Here is a 10,395-nt window from a genome sequence, read left to right as displayed (position 1 = left end):
TGCTGGTCAGATTTATCTTACCGTTTTTTCCATATTGATACATGTGGCGTTTGGTGTTTAGTGAATTTGCGACTTTTTAAAACAAAAGCAAAAAGTCGCAATCAGTTCCAAGCTAATTTATACGCCTGGTCAGGGGCAGCCGCACAATTGTGCCAAAATTTGCGACTTTTTTTAAAAAAAAGTCGCAGCTTTCATAACTCAAGGAAAAATTGCAGAAAATCTGACAGTAAATGAGCATGAACACCATGAAATGTCTCAAAAATTGAAGAAAAACGCAAGGCAACTGTTAATGCAAGTGCCCTTTGTTTACTATAATTTGCTCAAATTAGTTCTTCATTTATTAAGGTGTCTGCGCCAGTTTTCTGTCCGACCTTGCAATAGAAAGAACATACAAGAGCATACAAAAAAACAAGCAAAAAGAAAGGAAACTTTGGCGGGATGAATAGCTTTAGCTTTGGTTCCATAGCAAATTTTTGGATATGGCCGGTACTCTGTAACTGTATGTTGAGGTATGTGAATATACCTGATAAGTTTTATGCTCCTTTTAGTGTCCCTTACATAGTAAAATGCCCAAATTCCTTTGGCTATCACTTTTAATGCCCCTCCTTTTCAGTGGTGCCACACTAATGCCTCAATTCTGTTGCCCTGCCCACTTAAAATTCCCTCTCCCTTCTGTAGTTCCAGCAACTTTTTCTGTAGCCCCCACATTTTGCTTCACTATCTGTAGCCCCTACACAACTTTTGTGTGAAGGTATATTTTCTCCTCAATTTTTGATCTGCTTTTTGGCTTCAACACTGACTACACAACTTATACAGCAATTAATAAATTCCTAGTACAGATCCATTTACACCCACTTCTGTAATAACTGTGCTAGTGTCCCCTAAAAGCTATACTGCTCAGGAGAAAGACCTAGTTTATTCGTAGGTTTTTGGGACAAGATTCTGCATAGCTTACAGTTTTTGTTTCTTTCTATGCTAAAAATCTAGTCATCTGGTCATGATAAGACCAACCCCTTTGACTAGATGACCCAGTTCACAAATTAGTAAGATTAGATATATCAATTTTACTATTAAATAGCCTATTTTATACAGTTATGCTTATGTTTTAAAACATTTTGCAGTATTACATAATGTAAATGTATTCTGCAAACCTGTCCCGTTAAAAGCAAAACAAAAAAGCATGTATACTGGCATTTGATATACTGTACCTGTAAGGCTAAGTTCACATTACAATCACAACTTCCATTTTTTATCTCTGTTGACAAAGAACTGAAATTGTCTCTAACTATCTAACATTTATCTACCTATCTAAAAAATAGAAAAAAAGCACAGCCAAACAGAAAAACCTATCACCACGTAAGAAATTTCCAGAAATTTCAATTTCCAAAAATGGTAGCTCTCCCATGAGTAGTGTAAAAAGTGATACTTTATTCCAACTTGGAAGCACAATGTTTAGGCTTCTAACTCAGCTTGACAAAGGCTGAGATAGCAACCGAAACATTGCGTGGGTGGGAATAAAGTATCACATTTTACACTACTCATGGGCGTGCTGCTGTTTTTTATATATCAATCTGTCTTCTATATATCTATATACAGTGGGTACGGAAAGTATTCAGAATTTTTCACTTTTTGTTTCATTGCACAAATTTTTAAGGTCTAAAAAGTTCTTTCATTAATGTACACTCTGCATCCCATCTAGACAGAAAAATACAGAAATGTATATAATTTTGCTCATTTATTAAACAAAAAACACTGAAATTTATCATGGTCATAAGTATTCAGACCCTTTGCTCAGTATTGAGTAGAAGCAGCTTTGGAGCTGGTGCAGCCATGAGTCTTGGGAATGATGCAACAAGTTTTTCACACCTGGATTTGGGGATCCTCTGCCTCTTCCTTGCAGATCCTCTCCAGTTCCCTCAGGTTGGATGGTGAGTGTTGGTGGAAGCCATTTTCAAGTGTCTCCAGAGATGCTCAATTGGGTTTAGGTCCAGGCTCTGGCTGGGCCAGTCAGGAATGGTCACAGAGATGTTCTGAAGCCTCTGCTTTGTTATTTTAGCTGTGTGCTTAGGGTCAGTGTCTTGTTGGAGGGTGAACCAGTCTGTGGACCAGAGCATCTGGAAGAGGTTTTCATCCAGGATATCTATGTACTTGACCACATTAATTTTTCCTTTAAATTCAACCAATCGCCCTGTCCCTGCAGCTGAAAAACACCCCATAGCATGATGCTGACACTACCACATGTCAATATTAGGATTGTATTTGGCAGGTGATGAGTAGTGCCTGGTTTTCTCTAAACATACTGCTTAGAATTAATACCAAAAAGTTTAATCTTCATCTCATCAGACTAGAGGATCTTATTCAACATCTTGGAGTCCTTCATATGTTTTTTGCAACTATATGCAGCTTTCAAAGTGTTGCAGGAATTATTGTGTAACCTTGGCCAGATAATGTGCCTTGCCACAATTCTGTCTCTGAGCTCCTTGGGCAGTTCCTTAGACCTCATGATTCTCATGTGCTCTGACATGCACTGTGAGCTGTGAGGTGTTATATAGACAGGTATATGCTTTTTCTAATCATTTTAATTAAACACAGCTGGACTCCAATGAGGGAGGGTCTGAATAGTTATTACCATGTGATATTTTTCTTGTTTAATAAATTAGCAAAAATAGTTTTACATTACTGTTTTTTTCTGTCAAACTGGGGTGCAGAGTGTACATTAATGAGCACAAAAGAGAACTTATTTGATCTTACCAATTGGCTGCAATGGAACAAATTGTGAAAAACTTTAAAGGGTTACGAATACTTTCCACACCCACTGTATATATTAACAATCCCTGGGCTATCTATATCCATGGAGAAAATTTATTAGGAGTGTTTGAGAGCAGAACTGTTCATTTATATTCATTTTCCCACAGCAGTTTACAAAATGAAAGCTGAGCTCTGATTGGTTACCATGAGCATCCGGATCAGTTCTGCTCTCAGACACTTGTGGTAAATATCAGTCATGAATAAGAGTACACCAAGTGTTTGAAACGTTTAACTGGCTAACTGTTCTATGCTTTGGACACCACACTTTTTTTTAATAATGGCGTTTTTATTTCTTCACTGAGCTGGATCCGTAAAAAACATATTTGTGAAAGTTACAATTTGCAGCAAGAGGATCCATGCACACGTGGATGAAAGCTTCAAGGATCATGGGGTGAGCTGGATTTATTATGACATTTACTTTGGTAAATCACCCTCTATCTACTTCTATATCTATATCTAACCAAAAAAAAAAGAAATAAGGAATACTAAGGAATACTAAAGAATACTAAGGATTTTTATTCATTGGAACTGAGAGTTTGTTTACAATGTTGAGCAACTTACTGTGTGACAGGTGTCGCTCTACTACAGGTCCTGATCTGCTGAGTTCTCCAGTATCTTCTATTCCTGCTTCTTATACAGACATGTGATTGAGAACTAATTGCAAATACCATTTATATTATCAGATCTGTGTATATTCATCTCACGCTATTTAGTGTTTGCATTGTTATTTTAATGGCATTTTAGGTGCCATTTTAGAGCTAAAATGACACATTTCTTTGGTATTGTTATACTGTGCTAAGTATTATTAGTAAACTACAAATATCATTTCACATTTTGTAAGGCAATGTGATGCTTAATGAGCATCTGGCTTTCAGGTGGTACATTAAGTTGTGTTAAAAAGCACAGCTAAATAATTATACTAATTGACTTTATTTCTAATTAAAGTTTATGAGTGGAGCTTGTTAGGATAACTTATCGTTACGCATGAGCTCTACTTTTGATGACCAGCATTTGTCATAGGGACATATCTGATTTTAAATACAACATAAAACAAGGCAAATATTCATCTGTCATCTGTGTAGAATCTACTGTGTAATATTGCTAACCAATTTCTAGCAAGTGATGACATTAAAATATAGTTTTAGAAAATAAAGGGTTTTTTTGCATTGTATGAAAACTTACAGTTGTTCTCAGACTTGAAATGACCACAGATTGCTGCAATACTTCCAAATTATAATGCACTAAAGATTGCGAGATCCAAACAAAAACCCTCTTACTTGGTTCAGAGAAAAATTATATGGTTCTACCAGAGAAGTATTGTCAGGCACACCAAGGATATCCCAATAAGCTATCAACCTTATCTGCTTTAGAAGTCTCAAAAAGTCAAGAAAGTCATCGGTGTTCCTTAGGAGAGTTTTACATAATGACTTGTTCTATCTGTATTATACGTATTTGTCCTTTTCTTACTCAATCTTTTTTTTATTTCAGGTTTTAACATTTTACATGGGTTCAAAATGGCCGTCATAGAAGTAATTAAAGGGTTTATACGAACTTTGATTCCCTATATACAGAATAGGAGATAAGAAATCTGAATTGTGGGGAATCACACTGATAACAAAAATGCAGTTAAATTTTTTGTTTCTCTATTCAATACTATCGGAGGGCCAACAATTGAACTTCATGCGAATTAATGAGTCTCTTGGGCCACTTTTAGTAGATATTAACTTCTGCATGCTGATATCATCCCACAAGATCTGAGGTTTTGTAGATGACCCAGTTCAGCCAAATTCACTCATATTTGTATACATTATTTTTTAAGTTTTCCTTCTCCTAAAGCAATCTGAAATTCAATACACCTCCAGATATCTTCATAGGTAATATTAACTTACAAGAGAGCAAACTTTATTCACTTCACCTGTCAGTGGTTTTGTGGCTGATTAGTGTGAGCCAGGTCTAACGTTCTGTAATGGAGCTCAGACCAAACATTAGAACCTCTCAATACGTACTAATAAATCAGTACGATGACAAAGTCTTTACTTACATGTACTTACTTTTCCAAATAGTATGACAGGAAGATATATATAATAGAGTAACAACTTAGTTTAGTTAAACAAAAAGAGAAACTAGAAACTAAACAATATTATCTATAAAAACAAATCTCCCCTTCTTTCACCCTAAAATGATACTAGTAAAAACTAAAATGTATCCTACTGAAAGCAAAGTTGTCTTTGATGATGTTTACAGGTAAAAAAAAAAAGTTATAGGTCAGTAAGGGCTGCAAACATTGTATTATTATTCAAGGAAAACACAAGACTCCGCAACAGTGCTTGGTAAAAATATTCGTCTTCCACTGAAGAACTCTTTATTTTCGGCAAATCCAATAAAACGTGGCAAGCATAATCCCCGCAAGTGCATATGAGGTCATAAAAGCCTACATTTTTCTGGTGCACAATGCACCCTTAGTCATGGCTAACTTTCCATTGAATGTGTCGGAATAAGAGCCGCTCCCCTGCCCCACCTCCGTCACATGACTAGGTTGTTGCAGAAGAACGGACCGGACTCCGGCACTAGATACCAGTGTATTAAAGGTACAACATATTACCATAATTAAAAGATATAATGGAATTGTTAAAAACAGAAATTCCAGAAAAAACATATATATATTTTTCATCTACATGTACACAAGTGGGTATTTTTGATAATTATATATCCAATAATGATGGTTGACATATCCTGATATAAAAGATATTCCAGTCCAGAGTTTGGTATATCGCATCGTAATTGTGCTTCAGTAATACTCATATTATGACTTTAGACATGACAAAATATCAGCGTTCTCAAGACAATCTAATAATGAAACATAATTTTGTGCTTATGATTTAGACCTTTAGGGAACCTTGTATCGAGGCAAAAAATCCAATAGGCCTCTCTATCCCGTAGGACCCTAGCTCTGTCTCCTCCCCTCACCAGGGGTTTTACCTGTTCAATTACAGCCCCATATAGAGATGCTACCTTGCCTTTATGTACATCAATAAAATGTCGTGCTACTCCCGATAAACTCTTCTTTTTTTCACTCTGTTCCAGCGTGTTTAGTTTGTACCAGTTGTTAATATCTCTAAGATGTTCTAGGAATCTTTGTTTAAATTTACGAGTCGTGCACCCCACATATATCTTACGGCATAAGGTGCAGCCCACCATATATATTACATGGTCGCTATTACAGCTTACATAGCTATTAATGATGGTTGACATATCCTGATATAAAAGATATTCCAGTCCAGAGTTTGGTATATCGCATCGTAATTGTGCTTCAGTAATACTCATATTATGACTTTAGACATGACAAAATATCAGCGTTCTCAAGACAATCTAATAATGAAACATAATTTTGTGCTTATGATTTAGACCTTTAGGGAACCTTGTATCGAGGCAAAAAATCCAATAGGCCTCTCTATCCCGTAGGACCCTAGCTCTGTCTCCTCCCCTCACCAGGGGTTTTACCTGTTCAATTACAGCCCCATATAGAGATGCTACCTTGCCTTTATGTACATCAATAAAATGTCGTGCTACTCCCGATAAACTCTTCTTTTTTTCACTCTGTTCCACTACTGTGATCTCCATCCGAATTGAAAAAATACTTAGTAGGTGACACAAAATTGCACGTCTTACATGGGTAAGTTCCACACTTGTAAAAACCCTTCTGTGCCAACCAGGTACGATTACTACGCTCCTTAGATCTAAACAGGCTAGAAGAAACATGGTTGCCTATAGTTTTTGTTTTCCTAGCGACCACATGGCAACCTTTTTTCAAGATTTCAGACAAGATCCTATCTTCAAACAAAATTGGTATGTGTCTATGTATAATTTGTTTTATTTCGTGGAACTGGTCTGAAAATTGTAAGCTTAAAACAGGGGCATTCCTAGGTATGTTCTTTTTTAAGGGTTTCTCCTTTCTTGTGAGCATGTATTCCCGTTCCTTATTATCAACTATAGCCCCTGCTCTTCTCATCATCTATTGTGGATATTTTCTATCCATCCAATCTGCGTTGTATTTGGGAGGTTTCATGGTTGTAGTTTTCTTGCTCTGTAAAATTTCTTTTGGCCCTAGTCATCTCCCCGACTGGGATAGCCCTAATCGTGTGTCTGGGATGTGAGCTATTCGCGTGCAGGATAGTATTTCCCGCTGTCTCCTTCCGATGGGTAGAGGAAATAATTTTATTCTCACCAGAAATATTCAAGGACAAATCTAGAAAGACTATGTGTTTTGGGTCCACATGATGCGTGAACCTCAAATTGAAAACATTGTTATTGATATAGTCCACAAACGCCGGTACGGCAGACACATCGGCGTCCCATATAATCAAGAGATCGTCGATGTATCTGCCGTACCAGCGCATGGAAGAGAGAAAAGGATTAGCAGGAGCATAAATAAACTATTGTTCCCAAAATGCCATAACCAAGTTGGCCAATGAGGGCGAAAACTTCGCCCCCATAGAGACCCCCTTGGTTTGTAGGTAAAAAACCTGGTCAAACTCGAAAAAATTATGAGTCATGAGGTACCATGTAGTTTCTCTGATGAATAACTTACAATCTGTAGTGTAGCTACTATATTTGTCTAAATGGAAGGTCAGAGCCTCCATCGCAACAGTGTGGGGAATGGTAGTGTACAAAGAAACTACGTCGCAACTGACCCAGATGGATTCAGTAGTCCATTCTATATTCTCAAAGGCTCTTAGAACGTCAGTGGAGTCTTGCAGATATCCCGGAATACGTTTGACCAGGGGCTGTAAATGAACATCTAGCCACTGGCATAGACGTTCGTTAAGGGATCCTATTCCAGAAACTATAGGTCTCATAGGAGGTAAAGTTATGCTCTTATGGATCTTTGGTAATGCATGTAATATAGGGGTGACTGGGGTTCTTACTTTGATAAAGTCACCTTGTTTTTCTGTCAATACATGTAATGCTATACCGTCATCTAACAGGGAAAAGAAGGTGACTTTATCAAAGTAAGAACCCCAGTCACCCCTATATTACATGCATTACCAAAGATCCATAAGAGCATAACTTTACCTCCTATGAGACCTATAGTTTCTGGAATAGGATCCCTTAACGAACGTCTATGCCAGTGGCTAGATGTTCATTTACAGCCCCTGGTCAAACGTATTCCGGGATATCTGCAAGACTCCACTGACGTTCTAAGAGCCTTTGAGAATATAGAATGGACTACTGAATCCATCTGGGTCAGTTGCGACGTAGTTTCTTTGTACACTACCATTCCCCACACTGTTGCGATGGAGGCTCTGACCTTCCATTTAGACAAATATAGTAGCTACACTACAGATTGCAAGTTATTCATCAGTGAAACTACATGGTACCTCATGACTCATAATTTTTTCTAGTTTGACCAGGTTTTTAACCTACAAACCAAGGGGGTCTCTATGGGGGCGAAGTTTTCGCCCTCATTGGCCAACTTGGTTATGGCATTTTGGGAAGAACAGTTTATTTATGCTCCTGCTAATCCTTTTCTCTCTTCCATGCGCTGGTATGGCAGATACATCGACGATCTCTTGATTATATGGGACACCGGTGTGTCTGCCGTACCGGCGTTTGTGGACTATATCAATAACAATGTTTTCAATTTGAGGTTCACGCATCATGTGGACCCAAAACACATAGTCTTTCTAGATTTGTCCCTGAATATTTCTGGTGAGAATAAAGTTATTTCCTCTACCCATCGGAAGGAGACAGCGGGAAATACTATCCTGCACGCGAATAGCTCACATCCCAGACACACGATTAGGGCTATCCCAGTCGGGGAGATGACTAGGGCCAAAAGAAATTTTACAGAGCAAGAAAACTACAACCATGAAACCTCCCAAATACAACGCAGATTGATGGATAGAAAATATCCACAATGGATGATGAGAAGAGCAGGGGCTATAGTTGATAATAAGGAACGGGAATACATGCTCACAAGAAAGGAGAAACCCTTAAAAAAGAACATACCTAGGAATGCCCCTGTTTTAAGCTTACAATTTTCAGACCAGTTCCACGAAATAAAACAAATTATACATAGACACATACCAATTTTGTTTGAAGATAGGATCTTGTCTGAAATCTTGAAAAAAGGTTGCCAAGTGGTCGCTAGGAAAACAAAAACTATAGGCAACCATGTTTCTTCTAGCCTGTTTAGATCTAAGGAGCGTAGTAATCGTACCTGGTTGGCACAGAAGGGTTTTTACAAGTGTGGAACTTACCCATGTAAGACGTGCAATTTTGTGTCACCTACTAAGTATTTTTTCAATTCGGATGGAGATCACAGGTTCATCATTAATAGCTATGTAAGCTGTAATAGCGACCATGTAATATATCTGGTGGGCTGCACCTTATGCCGTAAAATATATGTGGGGTGAACGACTCGTAAATTTAAACAAAGATTCCTAGAACATCTTAGAGATATTAACAACTGGTACAAACTAAACACGCTGGAACAGAGTGAAAAAAAGAAGAGTTTATCGGGAGTAGCACGACATTTTATTGATGTACATAAAGGCAAGGTAGCATCTCTATATGGGGCTGTAATTGAACAGGTAAAACCCCTGGTGAGGGGAGGAGACAGAGCTAGGGTCCTACGGGATAGAGAGGCCTATTGGATTTTTTGCCTCGATACAAGGTTCCCTAAAGGTCTAAATCGTAAGCACCAAATTATGTTTCATTATTAGATTGTCTTGAGAACGCTGATATTTTGTCATGTCTAAAGTCATAATATGAGTATTACTGAAGCACAATTACGATGCGATATACCAAACTCTGGACTGGAATATCTTTTATATCAGGATTAGAGATAAGCGAACATACTCGTCCGAGTATTTCGCCCGCTCGAGAAAATGGCAGCTCCCGCCGTTTTGCTTTTTGGCGGCCAGAAACAGAGCCAATCACAAGCCAGGAGACTCTGCACTCCACCCAGCATGACGTGGTACCCTTACACGTAGATAGCAGTGGTTGGCTGGCCAGATCAGGTGACCCTGGGATAGACTAGCCGCTGCCCGCGCTGCTCGGATCATTCTCTGTCTGGATGTCGCTAGGGAGAGAGCTGCTGCTGGTCAGGGAAAGCGTTAGGGTGTTCTATTAGCTTACTGTTAGGCAGGAGTGATTCTACAACAACCCAACAGTCCTTCTTAGGGCTACAATAACGTTATACTTTTTTTTTTTATTTGCTTGTGGCTGGGCTTGCTGGCACTAGTAGTGCAGCTAGTACCATATTGTGAGGAATTAGCAGGGGGACTTGCTACCGTTGTGTTTAGCTCTTAGTGACACACATATCCACCTCAAACACCAAAATGGGACAATTTATTAGGGGTTTGATTTCAATTAGGCACAGTCTGCCAGTTTCTTTTTATTTTACGTTTATTTTTTTAATAACTCAGGGTCATCTCATCTTGCATAGTAGTGTGCTTTCATACTTGGCTAGAAAATAGCCATAGGAGAATCCAAACGTCTTACTTACGCCTACAGTAGCGTTATATATATTTGATTTCTGGTTGATCTGCTGGTGGCTGTAGTTGTTGCAGTGCATCTACTAGG

This window comes from Engystomops pustulosus, chromosome 5 (genome assembly GCF_040894005.1).
Source record: "Engystomops pustulosus chromosome 5, aEngPut4.maternal, whole genome shotgun sequence".
In the NCBI taxonomy this organism is placed as follows: domain Eukaryota; kingdom Metazoa; phylum Chordata; class Amphibia; order Anura; family Leptodactylidae; genus Engystomops; species Engystomops pustulosus.
The sequence above is the reverse complement of the archived record's forward strand: the minus strand, read 5'-3'. Positions refer to the sequence as shown.